This window comes from Scyliorhinus torazame, chromosome 1 (genome assembly GCF_047496885.1).
Source record: "Scyliorhinus torazame isolate Kashiwa2021f chromosome 1, sScyTor2.1, whole genome shotgun sequence".
Lineage (NCBI taxonomy): Eukaryota > Metazoa > Chordata > Chondrichthyes > Carcharhiniformes > Scyliorhinidae > Scyliorhinus > Scyliorhinus torazame.
In genome coordinates, this window is record NC_092707.1 from 128945919 (window position 1) to 128970852 (window position 24934).

Below are 24934 nucleotides of genomic sequence, written 5' to 3' on the forward strand. Positions count from 1 at the left end.
GAAGTCGTAACATTGTTTTTTAACTGCAGTACGTGGCCACAAGGGAAGAGCAAAGGAGACGGACTAATTGGAAAGCTCTTTCAAAAAGCCAGCATAAGCACAATGGACCGAATGGCCTCCTTCTGTGTAATTATGGGATTCTATCATCATGGATTTGTCTGTGGCAGTGGAGAAATAAGGGAGGGGTAAGGGATAAAAGCAGTGGGATCCATTGTGCTGTCATTGGCCTTTTCAGGGACTGTGTTCAGCACTGATGCCAGCGCACACACTGTGTTACAAAGTTGTTCAGATAGCCTCAAAGAGCTTCCGCTCTGGCAGCCTGGACCCTTAGCGTGGCTGTCGTCAGGCGTAACCAAGCAGACTCGTTGAAAAGATGTTGGATTCTGTAGCCATCTGCTGAAGAGTGACATTAATCTGAAGCTTTGAGCATTTCTAATCCTCTTACCTGGCTGTGCAGTAAATTGGAAAATGCTGAGTCCTTTATGAAATGGCTGTTTCCTGTTGATTTGAGAGGGGGGTGGGGGAGGGAAAAGGACGGAGAACTGTTTGAACACTCCAGTCAATACCTCCTGGGTATTGGGGTTTCATGAATCAATTATAGGTTTCGGAGGGCTTCTACCTAAATTGACATATTGCATTAAAAGGACTGTCACTGAAGACAGCTTATTATTTGTGAAATAGATGCTAATTGGAACTAGCTGTTTATGACCCTCTTGTTGGGCCTCCGTTATATCCTAAAATCATAGAATGATGCAACACAGAAGAAGGACATTCAGCCCATCGTCTCTGCACCTATCTAATTAATCTCACTCCCTGGCCATTTCCCCATCTTCGTGGAAAGTTTCACCCTTCAAATCTTCTAATTTGAATGTTAAAAATCAACGGTCAATGCAAAATTTGAGTCTTGGACCGGGATTGAAAATTTTAATGAAAAATTCCCAAAACAGGAATCATGACCCTCGAACAACACAATGAAGGATTGCATTTATACAGTGCCTCTTTCAACCACAACCTGTTCCATAGCACTTTACAACTAACAAGTGCCGCCACTGTTGTAATGTGGCAGCCAGTTTGCACACAGTCATCTCCCACAAACAGCAATGTGAAATGACCAGGGAATCTAGGTTTTAATTATGTTGTTTGAGGGATGGATAGTGCCCAGGGCTCCAGGGATAACATCCCTGTTCTTACCTGAAATAGTACAGAGAGATCCTTTATGTCCACCGAAGCGGACTTGAACCCTTCAGATTCAGGAACAACATTGCAACCAACTGAGCTACAGCTGACACAAGTACACCTTGCACTGTAAAAGTTTTAACTAATGACTAAGTAAAGTTTGTAAGATTGTACATGTTTTACTGGACAAGGGTGTGTGTGGAAGGGCATGGATCTTCATTTCATTTTATTTCAAATAAATTTAGAGTACTCAATTATCTTTTCTCCAATTAAGGGGCAATTTAACATGCCCAATCCTCCTAACATCTTTGGGTTGTGGGGGTGAGACCCACGCAGACACGGGGAGAATGCGCAAACTTCATGAAGCAGCAGTGTGTATTGCTTCTTGTCTAATCAGCTGGAAATGGATAGAAGATAATTTGTTTCTATATTAATATCACTTCATTGTTAATCTCTTGTATTTTTTCTCTAAGAAAGTTGAACAAAAGAATGATTTATGAAACCCTTTATCAGGGCCTTATTCAGCAATTGTTGCACGTGAGGATTAGTTCAGGCTGTCTGGTATTCTGAGCAATACAAACAACTACCTTTGTAGTTCCATGTTAACAGAGAGCAGCTCAAGCCAGGGCGACCCGATCAGTACAGAGACAGTAACCTTAAACTGCCTTCATAGACATGTCTCAAAGCCTACCTGGAACCGGGCCAGAACGATGCTATAATAAAGGTTCATTCCTCTGGGCTCTTCTTTTTTTTTTTTTAATTTGTGAATTAATTTATTCTTTTAGAGTAAAGGATAATTTGTCAGAAGCATTTACATCCGACAAATTCTGTAAGATTTATTACACAATTCAAACCCCCCCGAAGTAATGAGGATACTGTGAGGCATTATCGTGGGTATCATGATGCTCAGCCCCAATCATGAAGGGTATTTGGGTAGTTGCTGCTGGTGTAGTTCAGGCTTGTATCCCGTTATCTGATCCCAACCCTTCCGACAGGTCCGGACTATCCATTCATGCTCATCATCATCAGCATTACGAAGAAATTTATTGTTGTAACCAGTGATTACTCTGGTTACAGGGTTATAGAAACCATCACCACAGTCATAATGTCCTTCCGGAATTGTTCTCGGCGGATCCAGGTTTGTGAGTTGGGAACGACCTGCTGGTTTCAATCCATTACATATTTCAGTGTAAAAGCGCCTGTCATAACTATCACAATATGTCCAGTCTTCTTCATATTCCAATCCATCTGCAAATATGTAGTCACCCTCTATTATGGCTCCACTGTCCCAGGTGGCTACATATTTGCTTCCATTCGGAAAGTATAAGGTTCCTTGACCATGAAACATGCCATCTTTCATTCCTCCCTCATATCTTGTTTCTGTCGGGAGGGTATACACCCCATAGCCCTCCATCCTGCCATTTTGGTAGTCCCCAACATAGCTGCTGCCTGTGTACTCCATGGCCTGGGAGGAGGGCGCCTCTGGGCTCTTCTTAACAAACGCCTTTAATCCCATGTGAATTCAGCATATCGAAAAAGTGTTGGTGCAGGGAACATTGTGTAGGGAAAGGTTTTGTGTGGTCACTGTTGAATGGCTACAATGATATCCCAACTGCTGCTTTGCTCACCCCTCGGCTATTGCATACGTGGCCGGGCCTCGATGACCGCGTGTGCTCCTGCCTGGCTGGCTGCTGCTGGATATCTGACCTGGTGACCTCTGTTCCTTTTGGTAGGTTGTCCGCCCTCCTGAGTCCTTGCCTCAATGTCGCGAATCTCCCCGCTGTTCCCCTTGACAACTGTTGGCCAGAGCCTCCTCCTCACCACGTTGAAGGCTTCGCAGGCTTGCACCCTGATGGTAGGTCGGCCTCACTTTTGCTTCAGGTTGTCCATCAGACTAAATGCCAGAAACTGAAAAGTAGGTTGAAAGGACAAGGTCTCTTGTTCAGGACCTGGCCAAGGTTGAAAAGTGTATAATATATCTCAAGTTAACCCTGTGTTAAGTTTGAGGCATCAAATGATTGTCTAGATTGCAGGGGGAATATGTGGGTGAGGAAATAAAGACATTGCATGTGTCAAAATCCTACCCTGGCATCAAGAGATATGACAATGCTAGCCAAAGTATTGCTACGTCATCTGATGTAGTTGTCAATTTAAAATCCAGTATACAGGGGAATTAGTAACTCTGAGCTGGCTGTGTGGCCAAGTGGTTGATGCTTGTGGCTGATATTAAAGTTCTGATTATTTTGACTGCTTACTGTGCATAAGGGTCTCTGCACAAGCATCATGATTTGACACTGTAAAGAAACGGTGTCCAAAACAGTCCTTGACGCATGAGGTCTTATTTAAAGTTCAGTATTTCCGGACGTAATTCAGTGTCTTTCCTTTGCTTTGTGTTCTCCCAGAGTATACAACACATCACCATGCTGAGTCAGGGAATTGCCAAGCAGAAGTTGTGCTCACTTCCCACCCGTTCTCAGCAGGGATGGTGGGGGGAGGGAGAGGCCACATCTTGCACATCCTCGTGTCCAACCGTGGGATAGGAGGAAAACAGTAAATCAGATGCACATTCAATACCTTGGCTGCAACCATCAACCCAGGCAAATGTAAAAAGATTTATTTTTGAACAATAGCAAAAAAAGGAGGAAAAGCTCTGCTGCATATTAAAATAAAAATAGAATTTCACTGATTTTTCTAAATAAAATGTTATGCATGTTGTGGTTATCGATTGTTATGTACAGGACTGTGGGGAGATGGCGGTTCATCAAAATTCTCATTATGCATCAGAAGGCATTCATTTCGTACAGGATAAAAGAAATGTTCGCATTTTTAGAGCACCTTTTGTGACTTCAGAATGACCCAGAGTGCTTTGTAACAAATTAATTACTTTCGAAGTGTTGTCACTGTTGTAATGTAGAAAACATGATAATCAATTTGTACATCACCAGCTCCACACACAGCCATGCGATAAATGACCAGATTTTACAACTTGTTGAATTTGGGCCAATTTAAATTTTTAAAACTGAGATCAATAGATTATCCCCAGTGCCTTGGCCAGTATTTAACTCAAAGTCGACACCACAAAAGCAGATTATCTGGTCATATTACATTGCTGTTTGTGGGAGCTTGCTGTGTACATATTGGCTGCAGTGTTTCCACCATCACAACAGTAACCACACTTCCAAACTACTCCATTGGCAGTAAAGTGCCTTGAGCTGCCCAGTGATCGTGAAATGCAGCGCTTTTTAAAAAACTGTTCTTGGGATGCGGGTGTGGCTGGCAAGGCCAGCACCATCGCTAATCACTCTTTTGAGAAGGTGGTGGTGAGCCATCCTCTTGAACCGCTGCAATTAATGCAAACCTTCATTCCTCCCTTCCTCCTTCCCTCTATTCCTCCCTCTCTCAGTTCTCTTCCATGCCAACAGCAAAAAGGATGGCTGCAAATGGCCGACAAGATGCCGCAACTGTTGTCTCAAACTAGGGATGGGCAGTCATTGCACCTTTGCCAGTGATGCCCACATCCTAAGGTCACACACTGTTCTGAATGATTGTGTTTGTCCTTGAGTTTGGATTTACATAGGACATGGGTTCAATTCCGGCCTTGGGTGACCAAGTGCAATTTGCACATTCTCCCTGTGCCTGCGTGGGTTTCCTCTGGGTGCTCTGGTTTCCTCCTACAGTCCAGAGATGTGCAAGTTAAGAAGATTGGCCATGCTAAATTGTCCCTTAGTGTCCAAGGATGTGTAGGTTAGATGGGGTTATAGGGATAGGGGGGGGGGAGTGGGCCTAGGTGGGGTACTCTTTCAGAGGATCAGTGCAGACTCGATGGGCCGAATGGCCTCTTTCTGTGCTGTAGGAATTCTATGGTTCTATCTCAATTGAGTGTGCGACAGTTTCCTGGAAGTGGGTCTTTCAGCTTTGACATTCATCCACTCAACAGTCCTCTGATTCATACTGTCACTGTTTTCACATTGATGCTCACCCAAAACCACTTTGTGACAATGCAGAAAGAACAACTCTTTCCCAGATAATCTGTTGTCCAATGGGGTTTAAAAAAATATATTTTAATGTTCATTTATCTGGCTGGAGGAATCCAATCTGGACAAAAGATCATCAGACATCAGCCTTAATGCCAGAGAACCAAAGCCTCTTCAGTAAGTAAGAGTCTGAGATCACTCTTTGAGAAAACAGATACAGGCATGATTGGCTGAATGACATTCTTTTGTACCATATGTATCTACGATCTAGGGCTGGATATTATGGTGGGGAGGGAGCAGATGATTCTCACTTGCTGCACACTACTCAGTCCCACAACCAGGATGTGCTGGGCGTGGCTAAATAGGTGGCTAGTGGGACGTCCGCCCTTCACAGGGGGAAGAAAACCCACCCTCGGAAGTGCCAGAGAATCCAACTGGCCACCAACTCCGGAGGCCCAACAGCACCTATAATGCATTAGTGGGCGCTGCTGGAACTGCAAGAAGGCACAAGAAGAAGAAGGCCCAATGGATACCAGAATTGGCGGTGGTGTGTTTTACAGAGCAGGCTGGTAGGAGAAAAGGGGGGGGGCCTAAAACCTTAGAGGGGGCTTGTCCCCCAATCTGCAAAGGGCACCCTCCAAAGATAGTACCGCACCTTCCTTTTAAAAAAGCAGCCATTCCCAGTCTCTTCCCGACTGCCCATGCCAATCTTAATATGTCGTGGGCAGTGTATTATCAGACTCAATTGGAATGTTAACAAGGTCGATTATTCATTTAAACATGATGGTCAGGTTGCTTATTTCAGAAATCCCCCGACCCCCCCCACCCCCGAAGGTGGGCTCGGGAGTGGGCAGGAAGGTGCTGGGATGGGCACTCCCCAATTTTATGCGCCCTCCTCTGCTGAAAATATACCTGGTAGAGGCATGTAAAATGCGGCCCCTGGAGTTCACTGGCTGAAAGATGATCTATAAACTATAATCTTCAAAGAGGGAATTGAATGAGTACGTTTACAGGGTTGTGGGGAAAGAGCTGGAGACTGGCGATAATTAGATAACTCTTTCAAAGGACTGGCACAGGCATGAAGTGCTAAATGACATCCTTTAATGCTGTATTTTTACTAATCATGTGATGGTTCCATGCTGCCACCATATGGACCTGTAGTACTTGTGTGCTTACCTAAATGCGCATTCAGAACCCTAATGGTAATATTACAACAGCTGCAGGTTGAAGTAGTTACTTGGAGCGAGATTCTCCGACCACCCGCCGGGTCGGGGAATCGCCGGGGGCTGGCGTGAATCCCGCCCCCGCCGGTTGCCGAAGTCTCCGGCACTGGAGATTCGGCAGGGGCGAGTATCGCGCCGTGCCGGTTGGCGGGCCCCCCCGCTCGATTCTCCGGCCTGGATGGGCCGAAGTCCCGCTGCTAGAATGCCTGTCCCGCCGGCGTGGATTAAACCATCTACCTTACCGGCGGGACAAGGCGGCGCGGGCGGGCTCTGGGATCCTGGGGGGGGCGCGGGGCGATCTGGCCCCGGGGGGTGCCCCCATGGTGGCCTGGCCCGCGATTGGGGCCCACCCGTTGTAACCATTCCCATGCCGCTGCAAAACCTGCTGGCGGGGCTGCGTTACTGGTGGGAAAAATGAATCACACCGACCACGACCGGAGAATTCCGGCCAACGTCCGCACAGATTATACAAATTGAAATGTTGGCGGGGCAGAGTTGAAGCTTTGGTCGTTCCCGACTATTGTTTGGCTAAAAAGCTCTGAGTTCAATTCTCAAACAGCCAGTACATCAGACCTCAAGCCAACAAACAACACGAGTCAAAGGCAATCAACCTAAGAGGACTGTAGTGTTGTAGCCCTTTCATGTGTGAATGGTACTGGATGGTACTGCCCATGTCCCACCAGGACTGTGGGTGAAAAACAGATATCAATGTCTGTTGGATAGGAAACTGACAGAATACCCTTCGTCGTCCAGTACTTCCCCGGAGCGGAGAAACTACGACATCGTCTCCGCAGCCTTCAACACGTCATCGATGAAGACGAACATCTTGCCAAGGTCATCCCCGTACCCTCGCTACTTGCCTTCAAACAACCGCACAACCTCAAACAAACCATTGTTTGCAGCAAACTACCCAGACTTCAGAACAGTGACCACGACACCACACAATCTCTGCAAGACGTGCCAGATCATCGACATGGGTACCATTACACGTGAGAACACCACCCACCAGGTACTCGGTACATACTCGTGCAACTCGGCCAACGTTGGTTACCTCATCCGCTGCAGGAAAGGATGTCCCGAAGCGTGGTACATTGGCGAGACCATGCAGACGCTGCGACAACGGATGAACGGACATCGCGCAACAATCACCAGGCAGGAATGTTCCCTTCCAGTCGGGGAACACTTCAGCAGTCAAGGGCATTCAGCCTCTGATGTTGGGGTAAGTGTTCTCCAAGGCAGCCTTCAGGACGCGCTCCAAAAACCATATTTGCCGAGCAGAAACTTATTGCCAAGATCCGTATACATGAGTACGGCCTCAACTGGGACCTTGGATTCATGTCCTATTACATTCACCATCTGGCCTGGGCTTGCGAAATCCTACCAACTGTCCAGACTTGAGATAATTCACACCTCTTTAACCTGGGGTTACCCCTCTCTCTGGATCTGTAAAGATCTAACTACCTGCAAATGCTCGCATTCAAAGTATCGTCTTGCATCTTTGAATTTGTCTATATATATGTTTCTGGAACATACCTCTTCATTCACCTGAGGAAGGAGCAGCGCTCCGAAAGCTAGTGATTTTAAACAAATCTGTTGGACTTTAACCTGGTGTTGTAAGGCTTCTTACTGTTGGATAGAGGTTGGTATACCCATACACCAACGAATAGCATTGATTCTACTCTTCCAAGTTCAGCACTTGACACAAAATGATTTTATTGTCATATTTTGTGCCCAGAAAAATGAATGACTGTAAAGTGAGTGGGCATTTATTTATGTGCCTGAAAATCTCTGAAGGTGGCAGGACAAGTTAATAAACCTGCTTAAAAAGAGCATGGGATCCTGAGCTTTATAAATAGGGTCATAGATTACAAAAGCAACAAAGTTATGTTAAATCTTCATAAAACATTGGTTAGATGTCAGATGGAGTACGGTGTTCATTTTTGGGCACTATTCTAAGGATGCCAGGATTTTTGTAACAGAGCTGAGGAGATTTACCAGAATGGGGACAGTGATGAAGAACTCCAGTTATATGGAGAGACTGGAGGAGCTGGGCTTGTTCTGAGAGCAGTGAACGTTAAGCGGATATTTATTTATTGATTGATATTTTTTTTTTAAATAAAATAAATTTAGAGTACCCAATTAATTTTTTCCAATTAAGGGGCAATTTAACGTGGCCAATCCACCTACCATACACATCTTTGGGTTGTGGGGGCGAAACCCACGCAAACACGGGGAGAATGTGTAAACTCCACACGGACAGTGACCCAGAGCCGGGATCGAACCTGGGACCTCGGCGCCATGAGGCAGCAATGCTAACCACTGCGCCACCGTGCTTCGCACAAGTGGACATTTATTAGAAGCAATTACCAGTGGTTTTGATAAAGTGCAGAGAAAGACACTGTTTCCAGTGTCCGAGGGTCAGTAATCAGATGAAACAGTGAATAAGGAACAGAAGAGAGATGAGGAGAAATGTATTTTATGCAGTAAGTTGTGATCCTGAATGCACTGCCCGAAAGGTTGATTGAGGCAGATTCCGTTGTAACATTTAAAGCGGATTGGATAAGTACTTTAGAAAATCAAGAGAATGAGGGAAGAGAAGGAGAATTGGACGAATTGAATTGCTCTTTCGAACAACCAGCACAGGTATGATAGTCTGAATGGGCTCTTTCTGCGTTACAAGATTTTATCAACAGATTTTTATGGCCCCAGCATCATGGGGCAGGTTTGGAAAATACAGCGAACCAATCAAAACTCCATTGACTTCGACGGGATTGGAAGATCCCACCGGTAGGCACAGCTCTAAAATTCAACCCAATGATCTATTCTCCTGTGACATTGCTAATGTAGGTTGGAGGGTTAACTATTTTGTAAGAAAAGGCGTGTTAGATCAGTGATACAGCAGCAGTGAACCTGGCCTGTCTCTTTGAGCATAAGTTCTGTAAATAAGCCCACTCTGAGGTATATTGCTGTTGTAGCTGAAGGCAGATAGAAGATCGGCAAATGCTCAAAGCACCTAGGTTCCTGGTCTGAAGGAGCGGCCTTGAAATGACTGCATTTATCTTTGAAAGTTGGTAGCTGGATGATGTAATTAAATGATTCAATGAAGGGGGAGGGCCTGGTGGAGTTAAAGTGATAACGTTTTTTCTCACGTCACATTTGCTTCTTCTACAAATCACTGTAAATTTGTGCCCTCTCATTCTTGATCCTTTTAAGAGTGTGAACACTACTCTGTCCAGCCCTCATGATTTTGAACATCTCTATCAAAAGTCCTTTTAGCCTTCTTCTCTCCAACCTCTCCTCATAACTGAAGTTTCTCATCCCTGGAACCACTCTTGTAAACCTAGTCTGCACTCTCTCTAATGCATTCACATCCTTCCGATAGTGTGGTGCCCAGAACTGTACAATATTCCAGCTGAGGTCGAACTAGTGTCTTGTATAAACTCAACATAACCTCCTTGTTCTTGTACTCTATGCCTATTAATAAAGCGCAGAATACTATATGCTTTATTAACTGCTCTCTCCACCTGTCCTGCCACCTTCAATGATTAATGCACATATAAACCCAGGACCCTCTGCTCCTGCATCAACTTAAGAATTTGACCACTTATTTTATATTACGTCTCCATGTTCTTCCTACCAAAATGAATAACTTCACATTTCTCCACATAGAACTTCATCTGCCACCTACCTGCCCACTCCACCACATTGTCTTATGTCCTTTTGAAGTTATACACTGCTTTCCTCACAGTTTAAAATACTTCCAAGTTTTGTATCATCCACAAGCTTTGAAATTGTCAGTTGCACACCAAGATCTAGAACATTAATATCTATCAGGAAAAGCAAGGTTCCCAATACCAGCCTCTGGGGAACACCATTACAAACCTTCCTCCTCCTCCATTGACCATTACTCTCTGCTTCTTATTATTCAGCCACTTTTATATCCACATTTCTACTGTCCCTTTTATTCCATGAACTATAACTTTTTTCACAAGCCTGTTGTGTGGCACTGTATCAAATGCCTTCTGAAAGTCAATATACACCACATCAACAGCATTACCCTCATCAATCCTTTCTGTTTCCTCTTCAAAAAACTCTAACAATTTAGTTAAACACAATTGCACCTTTAAAAATCCATGCTGGCTCGTTCTAATTGACTCCCATATTTCCATGTGACTACTAATTCTATCCCAAATAATTGTTTCGAGAAGCTTGCCCATGACTGACTGGCCTACAATTATTGTGGCTATCCTTGCAACCTTTTATGAACAAGGATATAAGATTTGCAATTCTCCAGGTTGACTGGCCCCTTCCCTGAGTCTAGAAAAGACTAGGAGATTATGGCCAGCACCTCTGCAACTTCCATTCTAACTTCATTCAATACTCCTGGATGCATCTCATCCGGTCCCGGTGCCTCGTCAACTTTCAGTACCGACAGGCTATTCAACATTTCCTCCTTATCAATTTTCACCCCTTACAGGGAAATGGCCTGGGTAGCATCTACCTCCTTGTAAAGACAGATGCAAAGTATTCATTTAACACATCAGTCATGCACCCAGCCTCCATGTGTAAATTCTCTTTTCGGTTCCTAATCAGCCCAACTCCACCTTTTACCACCCTTTTAATATTTCTCTGCCTGTTGAAGACTTTAGGATTTCCCTTTATGTTGGCTGCCAGCCTTTTCTCACTTTCCCCCTTCACTTCTCGAATGTTCTTTTTCACCTGCCCTCTGAACCTTCTGTATTCTTCTTGGTTCTCAACTGTATTTTTTATCTGTCATAAGCACACCTTTTCTTCCTTATCTTAATTTCTATCTCCTTTTTCTTTGCGGGAGCTCTGGATTTATTTGGCCCACCTTTTCTTTTAAGGGAATATACCTTGACTGTGTCTGAATCTTTTCTGTTTTGAAGGTAGCCCGTTGTGCAGTTACATATTTTCCTGCCGCCCAGGTCGACTCTACGATCAAGAAAGCACAACAGCACCTAAACCTCCTCAGGAAACTCAGTTGTTAACTGTTGAAGGATTTGAAGATCAGGGGCGGGATTATCCCCTACCCAGCGGGGCGGGGGGTCCCGGCGTGATGGAGTGGCGGGAACCACTCCGGCGTCAGGCCGCCCCAAAGGTGCGGAAGTCTCCGCACCTTTTAAAGGTGCACCTCCCGCAGGGGAGGGGGTCTCTTCTGCCTCTGCCATAGTGAAGGCCATGGCGAAGGCGGAAGAAAAAGAGTGCCCCCACGGCACAGGCCCGCCTGCGGATCGGTGGGCCCCGATCGCGAGCCAGGCCACCGTGGGGGCACCCGCCGGGGCCAGATCGCGCCGCCTTGTTCTGCCGTTCAAAAGGTGGTTTAATCCACGCTGGCGGGACAGGCATTCCAGCAGCGGGACTTCGGCCCATCGCGGGCCGGAGAATCGGCGGGGGTGGGCCCGGCGCGGCGCGATTCCCGCCCCCGCCAACTGGCGCGGCGCGATTCCTGCCCCAGCCGAATCTCTGGTGGCGGAGACTTCGGGACACGGCGGGGGCGGGATTCACGCCAGCCCCCGGCGATTCTCCGACCCGGCGGGGGGTTGGAGAATCCCGCTCCAGATGCTGAAGTGTTTCCCCCTTTTGCCCTCCCCCTTCGTGGGGAGAAATGAATGGCTCTTCCATTGCCATGTTTGCTTGTGTCCTGGTAGTTGATTCATTAAGGGTTTTGTTACAACAATGCGGCTGCTCTCTCTCTCTGATGGTTGATGCAGAGAAAGTTTGAGATAGGAGGATGAGAACTGTGCAAATGTGTGCTCGCCTGATAAGGCAATGGGTTTACTGCAAGGTTCAAGGGCTGCACAGATTAGATGTTTACTGGATTTGACTTAAAAGTAAAGCCAACTGACCTGGGCTCCTTCTGTTCACTTCAATCCATTTTTATCTTATGATTACATCCCTCAGAGAAAGCAAGGACTAGATTTTCGAATGTAAAACCATTTGTATCACATATTCCATTAACAAAGCAAGCTGTAGTGCCGGTTCAGTCAAGTTCAAATCCGTGGCTGTTGAGCTGAAGTTTCACAGTAATAAACCAAGCTAAACCTTCTGAATGAACTCAGTCCTCACGTCTGAACCACTGGGCAAATAGCCAGGCCCTAGAAGTGGTACACAGAATGCCAACGAAGATGATGTCTTCTGTTAGAAGATGAAGTTATGAGGAAAGATTGTAAAAAATTATTCTTGCCGCTTTGAAGGAAGATTTTTAAAAAAATTTAGAGTACCCAATTATTTTTTTTTCTCAATTAAGGGCAATTTAGTCTGGAAAACCCACCTAACCTGCACGTCTATTGGTTGTGGGCGTGAAACCCATGCAGAAATGGCGAGAATGTGCAAACTGCACACGGACAGTGACCCAGGGCTGGGATCGATCCCGGGTCCTCAGCGCTGAAGGCAGCGGTGCTAACCACTGTGGCACCGTGCCACCCTGCCTTGAAGGAAGATGTTTAATAGACAAGATATCAATGACAGCATCAATGAATTTGAATAGCACGTTCAATTTTGCAAAGCACACTGAAGGGCATCACTGGAGCACTATCAAACACCATTTGACACAAGCTACATAAGGGGACACGAGGGGCGGGATTCTCCACAATCGGCGCGATGTCCGCCGACCGGCGCCAAAAACGGCACGAATCAGTCCGGCATCGCGCCGCCCCAAAGGTGCGGAATTCTCCGCATCTTGAGGGGCCGAGCCCTCACCTTGAGGGGCTAGGCCCGCGCCGGACTGATTTCCTCCCCGCCAGCTGGCAGGAAAGGCCTTTGGTGCCCCGCCAGCTGGCGCGGAAATGACTTTGCCGTGCGGCGCATGCGCGGGAGCGTCAGCGGCCGCTCACGGCATCCCCGCGCATGCGCAGTGGAGGTGGTCTCTTCCGCCTCTGCCATAGTGGAGACCATGGTGAATGCGGAAGTAAAAGAGCGCCCCCACGCCACAGGCCCGCCTGCGGATCGGTGGGCCCCGATCGCGGGCCAGGCCACCGTGGGGGCACCCCCCGGGGCCAAATCGCCCCCCCCAGGACCCCGGAGCCCGCCCGCACCGCCTTGTCCCGCCGTTCAAAAGGTGGTTTGATTCTCGCCGGCGGGACAGGCATTCCAGCAGCGGAACTTCGGCCCATCGCGTACCGGAGAATCGCTAGGGGGGGGGGCCGCCAACCAGCGTGGCGCGATTCCCACCCCCGCCGAATATCCGGTGTCGGAGAATTCGGCAACCAGCATGGGCGGGATTCACGCCAGCCCCCGGTGATTCTCCGACCCGGCGGGGGGGGTCGGAGAATCCCGCCCGAGGATAGGTGATCAAAACCTTAGTTAATGAGGTAGGTTTTGAAAAGCACCTTAAAGGAGGAAAGAGAGAGAGAAGGAACAGTTTAGAGAGGGAATTCCAGGACCCAGTGCCCAGGCTGCTACTGGCACAGCCGTCAATGGTGGTCGCTTGATTCGATTAATTAATTTGGAGAGATATCGTAAATCCAAAGGACTAATTCAAGAGAACCATTGGCTGCAGCACAAGAGGTCATACATAGTAACTAATCATCGGTTGGTTCAGGATTGATGTCAAAAAGCACTTCATCACACAAAAAATAACTAATGTTTGGTACTAATGGGGATTGGTAGTCGTACCCCAGGATGAATCAGAGTCTCAGCGAGAATAGAGGGAGAGGTGTCCGGAAAAGGGAAGAGTTCCGCATGCTTTCCCCTTTCCTATTTTTCTTGGAGTTCCGTTGTACTGAAGGGAGTGTGTCCACCAGTAACAGCTTTGCTGTTTCCCCAATCCGGTGACAAAATGGTGCATTGACAAGAAGTGATTATTAGGATTTATTGAACTGTGACTGTGGCACTCATCCGCTTTTTGTAAACTAAAGATTTAACAGAAGGAAAGACGGAGGAGCTGAAGTCAGAATATGAGTTCCAATATTCTGCAGCTATTCAAAGGATCTTATTCAGTGGTATAAAATGCAAGTTGCCAATTATGAAGAAAGTGCCGTATCCCATGTACAAAGTGCATTGTGCCAAATGTAGAGGAAACCCCTCGTCTCCTGGGGATCCCTGATGTAATTATTATAAGCAGAGACTGATTCACTTGTGAATATTCTGCCCACAAGTGTATTCATTTCTATACTGCATAATTATCCACTTTGCTCACTTGATAGCTCAAGTGTTGATTGGTGTTATAACGTACCTGCTCACATTGACTGTTTCCTGTGTCCTATGTACCATTACAGGCTGATTTGCTGGCATTGAGCCACACAGAGGTGCACACATCTGTCCTGGGGCAACATCCTGGAACTCCCTCCCTAACAGCACTAAGGATGTACCTACACCACATGGACTGCACCGGTTCAAGAAGGCAGCTCACCACCACCTTCTGAAGGGCAATTAGGGATGAACAACAATTTCTGGCCTTGCCAGCAATGCCCACATCCCATGAAAGAATTTTTAAAAACTCTGGTAGAAATGGTGTGCCAGGGAGCAGAAATGTGCCCTGATTTTTGCCTTGTTAAAAACTTCCTAATAATAGGGCGGCACGTGGCGCAGTGGTTAGCACTGGGACTGCGGCGCTGAGGACCCGGGTTCGAATCCCGGCCCTGGGTCACTGTCCGTGTGGAGTTTGCACATTCTCCCCGTGTCTGCGTGGGTTTCACCCCCACAACCCAAAAGATGTGCAGGTTAGGTGGATTGGCCACGCTAAATTGCCCGTTAATTGGAAAAAATAATAATTGGGCACTCTAAAAATTGTTTAAAACTCCCTAATGATACTTAGACCGGGGCTCTTCAAGCCCCAGCAGCAGTGAGCATCGGTGTGGACTGGATGGGAAAACTTGCAGAGCGGCCAGAAGTCAGTTTTCTCGTCCTGCCCATGACGATGGCGGGCTCAGATAATGCTGGCCTTGAACTACAAGGTGCCATAACCCATGATGATGATGGTGGCAGTGAGGACTGAGAGATGAACATGCACCAGAAAATACATCTGTGGAAGTTCTCACCTTCCAAATCTTTCCCACAGTATCCACGACCCAGTTATTCGCTTCCCCACACATGGCTTCCCCACATTAATGCAACTGAGTCTGAAATAAGTGACCCTGACATGGAACCAAACAGCCATCAGCCACTGACCATCACCTTCAGTAACCTTGGAGGATCAATCAATGATGAATGAATGACTTTTATTTGTATGAATGGGTAATTAATCATGCTTATTAATTGTTAATTTCATGAAAACAAGAGCATTTTAATCAGAGTTTTATTTGTAGGAAAACCTGAGTATTTACTGGGGAGGCTTCACCATCTGATGACTATGTGATACAACTTAAATATCAATTTACATAGAATTTACAGTGCAGAAGTGGACCATTCGGCCCATCGAGTCTGCACTGGCTCTTGAAAAGAGCACCCCATCCAAGGTCCACACCTCCACCCTATCCCCATAACCCTGTAACCCCACCCAACACTAAGGGCAATTTTGGACTCTATGGGCAATTTAGCATGGCCAATCCACCTAACCTGCACATCTTTGGACTGTGGGAGGAAACCGGAGCACCCGGAGGAAACCCACGCACACACGGGGAGAATGTGCAGACTCCGCACAGACAGTGACCCAAGCCGGGAATCGAACCTGGGACCCTGGAGCTGTGAAGCAATTGTGCTATCCACAATGCTACAGTGCTACCCATAAATGCAATGACTATTTGGAAAATACAAATATACAGAAAATAGAAACTACTGCCAGTCCTCTAGGTGTTCGTAATTCATGGGATTCACTAAATACAAAGAAATGCACAAATGAGAATTCAGGCTTCCACATCACTTAGTGTAGAAATAAATTAGAAAGATTTTTGATTACTCCGAGAATGTTTCTAGACAGCATCATGATGGTAATATGACTAAACTGGTAAACTAGATTCCGGCTCTGGGGGCATGAGTTCAAATCCCACCACACAGCTTGTGTGGCGTGGGGGGGTGGGGGGATTTACATTCAATTAATTAATACAAGACTAGTCCCATTTATAATAATAATGAAACTACCAGTTTGTTGGACCCCATCTAGTTTCCAAATGGAATTCAGTGGTGGAAATCTGCCAACCTTACCTGGTTCTCTACATGTGGCTCCAGGCCCACTGCCTCTGGTGACACACTCAGTTCAAGACAATTAAAATCATGGAATCTGTACTGTGCAGAAGGAGGCCATTTGGTCCATCGAGTCCCCACCGCCCCTCTGAAAGAGCACCCTCCCTAGGCCCTATCCCCGTAACCCCACCTAACCTGCACATCAGGAGAGGGCACTAAATGCTGCCAGCCACACTCAAACTCCAAGAGAGAATATTTTTAACAATTCCAGAACTGGGCTCGGGAAAACTCGTCCATCCCGTATGCTCTCCTTCAGAAGAGCAGTGACCTTTAACTTGATTAAAAAGAGCCTCCACAGAAGCTGCAGATAATTATTCAAAAAGCATCAGTTCCCTGTCGCTTCAGAGTTGGGAATTTTAATTTTAAGAATGGGGTATATTTGGTAATCCCATAAAATGTCAGAATTATGAGTTCTGAAGCTGAAGTGGTGTCAGTGTTTCGCATTTGGGATCTTGTGGTAGAAATGTGACTTTCCTTTCGTGTTGGAGATTTTAGATTTTAGGGCCAGGGTGGGTGGCTTCAAAGTGAAAGATTAAGCGTAAATATTCTGCTCCCCTTTTCTTTTGAAGCCCCGATACTCTTTTCTCCACTTTACTGAAGTGATCTTTCAGAAGTATTTTAAATACCATGACATGGCCTGAATTGTGGGTTAAGGTTTAAATTTACTTCAGCCAGTGCGGTTCCGCATTCCTCTGGCTCCAAGTAAATCAGTCCCTTTATGTTCTTGGCTTGGGCCATTGCTGTCATTCAGCTGGTGGGATTCATTCTCGGTGTTTGATGTTTTTCTTTGGTGCAATTTATTCATGGATTAAATGCATCTCCAGAGCCAAATCAATCTTAATGTCTCATGGTGGCTTGCTCTGGAAGAGGCTTCTGTAGTAACATTGCCATACAATGTCACATCCCCTGGAGCCTGTTGGGCAGATCTTTTGCAGCTTGCTTTAATCACAGTTTAATTTATAGGCTATATGGGTACCCCTTCCCCAATGATTCCAATCTTCCCCTCATGAACAAAATGTTCAAATTTGACGGATTTAAAAACAAGCTAAAATGGTCGCATAGCAACCTGTCCACCCTCTCTGATGGATGTCAATGATCCCTAGGGTTGCCAACTGTGATTAAATGTAATCTTGGTGGTTTTATTACATGATTTATCCCCACCATCCAGCCATTAGTCGACCAACACATCCACCCTTCTGACCCACTGCCTTCCTTCGCCAATAAGCAAAAAAGATTCATTATCCAATTGGATGATGCTTGACTGTCAGCAAACAGCCTTTTATTTTCCAATTTTCAATAGTTGTCTATCTGGAAAAGGTAATGACAAAGAAAAGGCCTTTTAATGTTCCGTTGCTTTGTCTCCAGAGTAGCACACAGCAGAGTCCTGGAGATTGATCTTCAATTCCTGGAGAGTCGAGGACAATCCTGGAGGATTGGAAACCGTAATGGCGTCAGGGCACATTTCGGGGACCCGCTGGGGAATTCTCCCCAGTGTGCTAGTCAATAATTAACCCATCAGTCAACATCACCAGAAACAGACTGTCTTGTCATTCTAACATTGCAGTTCCTGGGAGCTTGCTAATCATTAATTGGCTGCCACATTTCCTACAGTTAGCAGCTACTACTCTTCAGTGACTTGGGATTTCCTAAGGTTGTGAAAGTGCCATATAAAAGGATGTTTTTTGTTTTAATTTAACCTGTGTACAGTGTTGGAAGAAATAATTCTCTTTGTCCAGAATTTTCCACTACTTGTGCAAGTTTCTACCATACTTTTTGTACAGAAAAAGATTCACTTCCTCTAGATTTCATGGAAAATATCCTCTAATTGACCTCAGGATGTACCAGAGCAATTGACCTCTAACTGACCTTAGATGTGCCTAATTACAGCAATATGACAGACTGTAAAGGGACCAGATTGCACATGGAGCTGTTTCAGTAACGAAGGGTGGAATTCTCCCATTTTGAAACTAAGTGCTGTGGCGAGGGCAGGAATATGAAATATTTCCTGCTGTGGCGGCTGACAGAAAACACTCCAATCTTCTGGCCCCAACCTCATTAATTATGCACCCAGCTGTTTCCACCGAATTCAGTGGCAGGGCAGACCTGGATGGTACGTAGTCTGCCATTGTGTCCAGGTGCCATATTGACAAGGTGCCCGACATCACTGACCCACTAAATAAGAAAGAAGGTGTACCTCCTGAAAATGAAAATAGATCATCAGGAGCACTCTGAGGCCTGGCGATGAACCTCCTGAGAATGAAGATGTATCTCTAGTACTGGAAGGTCCACCTCCCTCCAGGGCTTTTGACTGGATTCTCCATCGACAGAGTCCTCCCCTTTGCCGGCAGTGCACTCATATCACGGATTTCCCAACAGCTTGAGGGTGCCCACAATGGGAAACGCATTGGCCAGCTGCTGGGCCAGAGAATCCCGCTGCTGGCGGGGGTGCGCCGCACCAGAAAAGGTGTGCGGCGGGCCGGAGAATCCCGTGCATTGAATCTAGATGGTCCACCTGCAGATGCTTCCCCTGATCCATTGCTGTAATGTTACAGGAGCCAGGGTTGGGGGCGGCCTCCATCCTGAACTCCAATGGCAGAACAGGCTTTGTTCAGATGCGTCCCGACATCTGCACGGCACGTGGTACGAACGTGTTTCACGCTGGCATGTTGTACCCCCCACCACTCCCCCCCTCTGCATCGCGGAGAATCTCGCATGGGGGCAGTTGGGCCTGCATCTTCATCCCATGAACAGGATGAGGTTCACACCGAGCTTTGGTGGGTTTCCAACCCTCCATGGTGGACACCAGTGGAAGATCCTGGCCAGTGTGAAACTGGTTTCTGTGCCTCTCGCCATATTCCTCCAGCATGCCCACCATCAAACATGCTGGCGGAGGCTTGGTGCCAGGACTGGCAGCATCCGTGGAGAGTGAAACTCTAAAGTCTTCCTGGTGTTCCATTTTCAAAAAAAAAGTATTTTATTTCAAATATGTATCAAACCAGGTTACAGCGAATAAACACCCCGGGAAACATTCTTCCCAAAAATCAACTATACAGTCTACAGATTTTCCCCCTTTGTCACCTCTCCCCACGACGAACAGCCCCATAAACACGGTCACAAACATCCCCCATCTTTCCTCAAACCCCCCTGAAGAGCCCCTTAACTCATACTTTATCTTCTCCAATCGCAGGAAGTCGTACAGGTCACCCAACCAAGCCGCTACCCCAGGTGGTGATGCCAACCGCCACTCCAGCAAAATTCGTCGCCATGCAATCAGAGAGGTGAAGGCCAAGACATCGGCCTTCCACCTCTCCATGAGCTCCAGCTTCTCTGAAACTCCAAATATCGCCACCAAAGGGTCCGGATCCACCTCCTCCTCCACTATCCTGGCTAAGACTGAGAACACTCCCGCCCAGAATCTTCCCAATTTTTCGCAAGCCCAAAACATGTGCGTGTGGTTCGCTGCCCGCCCCCCCCCCCCGCCCCTCCCACCACACACCTCTCACACTTATCTGCTACCCCCTGAAATAATCCACTCATTCTCGCCCGAGTCATATGCACCCTGTGCACCACCTTAAACTGTATCAGGCTCATCCTTGCACAAGAAGAGGTCCCATTTACCCTACGCAGTGCCTCACTCCATACTCCCCAATTGATCTCCCCTCCCAACTCTGCTTTCCATTTCTCCTTCCTGGTGTTTCATGGTTAGGCCTGGCTGCCATCGTAAAAAGAAATTCTCCTTCTGAAAAATAGTTTATAAGTTGACTCTTTGCTTACATTTTTGTGCAGCACATTCCCCATTATTTTAATCCAGGAACGATTAGAATCTATAAACACAGTTCCAAGAAAATTGGACTAGTTGCAGGGAACAGAAAGCTCAGTGCTATATTAGGCAGGTTTTTGTTCAAGTTAAACTGGCACAGACATCCAAAGCAGTGTTCACACATCTAGACCAATCCATTAGACAATGAATTGGAGAAAAAAAGCTCTGTGTTTCAAACATAAGGGAAGCTGGAATCAATGACAGGCATATGGGCACACACTGGCAAGTGCAGAGCAGTTTTAGAGAGTCCCTTTCAACTGTACAATCATCTCAAAGCCCAAGGTGTTTCTCCTTTGAATAATTGAATCTGTTGGCTTTTAATGTAAGATAATCGGGTCCTGTTCCACGGAGAGCATATGGTTTAGTATCCTCAACAATATGCATGTCAGTCTATTAATTACTCGTTTCCCTGGGTCGGTCTAGCCAGTACAGTATAAATTTCATAACCAAAGCTCCATGGTAATCTGAAACTTATTTTTAACCGTTAAACAGCCTTTCTCTCCTCTATTACCCAATAAAGTATTCAAGTCTAGCAAACGCTGAATCGCTAGAACAACTTGAACAGCCCCAACACTGAACACAGTTTTTATCCCGTGAGATTCTGAGATTTCTTACTGGTGTTATGGTGATTCCATTTCAACCCATGCAAACACGGGGAGAATGTGCAAACTCCACACGGACAGTGACCCAGAGCCGGGATCGAACCTGGGACCTAGGCGCCTTGAGGCAGCAATGCTGAACACTGTGCCACCTTGCTGCCCAATAATCTGTTTTTTAAGCAATGTTAATTGAGGAATAATCATTGACGACCACACCAGTATTAACACCCTGCTCTTCTTCAAAATGATGCTATGGGATCTTCCACACCCACCTAAGGGGGCAGTCAGGGTCTCAGTTGAAAATTGGAAAGTCAAACCTTCTGAGAGGACAGCAGTACTGTCCTACCCGCCTCTGTACACCGAGGTCTGTGCGATTTGAATCCATAATCTTCTGATTTAGAAATAAGAGTGCTTTGAGCCGCTGCAGTATTGCAGCCTTGGTTCATTTGAGAAGATCTTCCCTGCACCTTCGTCAAGTTGATCAAGTTCTCCTCATCTTTCCCTCAGGTTGTTATCCTAACCTCCAATCCTTCAAAATTAATTTACAGCTCCATCAGCCCAGCTAAATTGCCCTTAGTGCCCAAAAAATGTTAAGCGGGAGTTACTGGGTTACGGGGAGAGGGTAGATACGTGGGCTTCAGTAGGGTGCTCTTTGTAAGGGCCGGTGCAGACTCGATGGGCCAAATGGCCTCCTTCTGCACTGTAAATTCTTTCAAATTCTATCAGCTGCTGGGCCAGCTATTACGACTGTGTAGTTGTGGCTACCACATCACCATTGTATTAAAATATTCCAGTGTCTCCAGTGAAGCACAGTGGACGGGATTCTCTGATCGCCGACGGCGAAATCGTGTTTGGCAATTGGCCGGAGAATCCCTGCTTACGCCGGAATTGGGGGCGGCGCCGTTTTTGCGATGCTCCGCCCCTTCAAAACAGCGTACCCGTGGAGTACACAGCGCGCCGTATGGACTGCCTCAGGATGTCACGTGAGACCCTCCCCCGATGGGCTGAGTCCCCGATGGCGTGGGAAACATGTGCTCACACCGTTCGGGGACCTCGCGTGGCGACTGCGGACTGTGTCCAGCGTCGCCACAGTCGGGGGGAGGGGGAGTCGTTCCGCTGGCAGGGGAGCATTAGCCGGGGGCTGGGGGCACTGGTGGGGGTTGGCGAGGGGGGGTTACAGGGGGGCAGTTTTTAGCAGGCTGGGACCACGTGCGGCTGGCGCCATGTTGCACGGCCCGCCGCAGGGGGCAAAACGCTGCGTAGCTTTATACTGCGTGGCTGCTAGCCCCCCACCGGATGGAGGATAGGTGCGGGGGTGGCGCCGACTTTCTGGTCGTAAGACCAGACTGATCCTGCGGACATAGCCACAGGATCGTAGAATCGAGCCCAGGGTCTTCCAAGTTGACTTTGTAATATTCTGATAATAATGTTTCTTAGCCGTTAAAGTTTGTGAACACCAACCATCATTCCCTTGCACCAAGCCTCATGCCAATAACTTCAACATCGAATGAAACTATAATTACAATTAGGGAATACAGCCCAACATGTGCTTTTTAGTGCATCGTCACAACACACACACGCACACTGTTTGTCCCATTGGGGAGTAATAGAGGAAGTGGTGGAAGGATTCCTGAGCTGATTATCAGCCCGTTGAACTGCGTTATGAATGTGCCGTCCATGACCAACAAGTCCTGCCGTTCGACTCAAACCTGGAGCTTCTGGTCCAGAGGTAGTGCGCTACCCACTGCACCACAAGAACTCTACCCAGCCAAACTTGTAAGAACGGAAGATCTATTTTGTATCAGTTCCGCTCAATGTGTTACGGGGATAGCAGCAGCAGGCCTAAATTCTTAAAGGTATGCCTTTTTGGCTATTTCTTAAAATACCATGTATGAATTGCTCTTTTCGCGCTCGCCAAGTAACTGTCAACATCTGGACTGTATTCCAGCCTGATTCCTTGCACTGGGCAACATGTTTCAAAGGATCAGGCTGCAGGGCATCATATTGGCTGACCTCCTGTGACGTTGCTTATGTTGAGTCACTTGGATGCAGTTTTATAGCCATCAGGCAGGACGATGCGGAGGGAAGTTACAAGAAGTATGTGTGACACTTGCAAGACATGCAAGGCTTTTAATATACATGCAAAGCGGCAAGACATTTGCATCCTTGTCTCTATTGCTTAATTATATAAAATTCACAACACATAAACTGACCATTTGTCCCATCTGGGCTTTACTGGTGTTTATGCTGTATGTGTGCACTTTCCTGTCTGACTTCACCTAACTCTATATATCTCTTAAGGTATGCCGAGGTCAAGTAACTGCCTGACAATCGATTTGATTTGGAAGGTTTCCCTCCGCTGTGTGGGCGTCCTATGTTTAAGTGAATGTGAGGCACACCAGAGCATTTTGAATTGGCTTGACTCCATTGGATGGAACCAGACAGGGGAAGAAGCAGAAATTTTGATCATTATGTCTCCTGATTGCTAAGTGTTCAGGTGCACCATCTCTCCAGCAGAATGGTCGAGAAAGGTGACTGTTTTAATTGGAGGTAATTATTTTGTTCAGAACAAGGGCCAGGGAAGTGGGCTGATTTCCTGCCTCTAATTGTTGTACAGCGACCTTTGTTTGAAACAGCAGATTGGCTGCACCCAGCTTGGACGTGAGGTTGCTTGATGGGCAGCAGAAGGCTGTGGAGGCCAAATCACTGAGTGTCTTTCAGACAGAGATAGATAGGGGCCAGGATTCTCCTGTACCTGGCGCGGCGGGGGGTCCCGGCGGGATGGAGTGGTGGCAACCACTTCGGCGTCGGGCAGCCCCGAACGTACGTATTTTTACGCACCTTTAGGGGCCAAGCCCTCACCTTGAAGGGCTAGTCCCGCGCCGGAGTGGTTGGCGCGCCACTGGCCGATGGGAAAGGCCTTTGGCCCCACACCTGCTGACGTCATCCCCGCGGAGGGGGGGGGGGGGGGTCATTTCCGCACCTGCCATCGCGGAGGCTATTGCCGAGGTGGAAGGAAAAGAGTGCCCCCATGGCACAGGCCGCCTGCGGATCGGTGGGCCCCGATCGCGGGCCAGGCCATCGTGGGGGCACCCCCCGGGGCCAGATCGCCCCGCCCCCAGGACCCCGGAGCCCGCCCGCACCGCCAGTCCCGCCGGTAAGGTAGGTGGTTTGATTCACGCCGGCGGGACTGGCTTGACAGCAGCAGGGCTTTGGCCCATCGCGGGCCGGAGAATCGCCGGGTGGGGCCGCCGACCGGCGCGATTGCTGCCCCGCCGAATTTTCGGTGCCGGAGAATTCGGCGGCCGGCGGGGGCGGGATTCACGCTGCCCCCCAGCGATTCTCCGACCCGGCGGGGGTCAGAGAATCCCGCCCAGGTTCTTGATTAATAAGGGGTTATGGGGAGAAGGCAGGAGAATGGGGATGAGAAAAATATTAAATTGAATGGCAGAGCAGACTCGATGGGCCGAGTGGCTTAATTCTGCTCCTATGTCTTATGGTCTCTGGTACCTGTGGAAATGAGACAATAGAGGGAAGAACAATATGAGGAGGGTGGGAAGGGGGATTTGAGCTCTCATTTAATCCCAACAGAAATTTAAACTGTTGTCCCATGGAGGGAATAACCAGTTTATTATTTCAGTACCTTGTGAAAAGCTGTGTTTAACACCTCACAGATGTCATTGTTGTTCCTGATTTGTCTAACACATGGTGATAATTCCCGTCGTTAATAATTCTGACTACAGGGAGTCAGTGTGAGAAAATTGTGCATTGCCCTTCAATCCTACTCACACATAAACTTACTCTCCACCTCTCTCTATGTGTCCCTCTCCACCTGGCTCTCTCAAACACTGAATTTTATTTTTGACATAAATCCAACACGGTGTGGATCAAAATTGTTATTAAAATATAGAAATAAAATAATTAAAAAATCTCTGAAACTAACAAATCCATTGAATGCTTCATTTACCTGAGAAACAATCTTGTAAAATTGATACTTCTTGT

At 47.2% G+C, this 24934-nt stretch overlaps 1 protein-coding gene and 1 pseudogene across 1 annotated transcript in view; one reads left to right on the forward strand and one right to left on the reverse strand.

Moving 5' to 3' along the window:
* The window catches only part of LOC140412395 (uncharacterized), a 348002-nt gene that overhangs the window by 107313 nt on the left and 215755 nt on the right, over positions 1-24934 (forward strand). The window lies entirely within an intron of this gene.
* LOC140412379 (MORN repeat-containing protein 5 pseudogene) lies at positions 1919-2647 on the reverse strand (annotated as a pseudogene).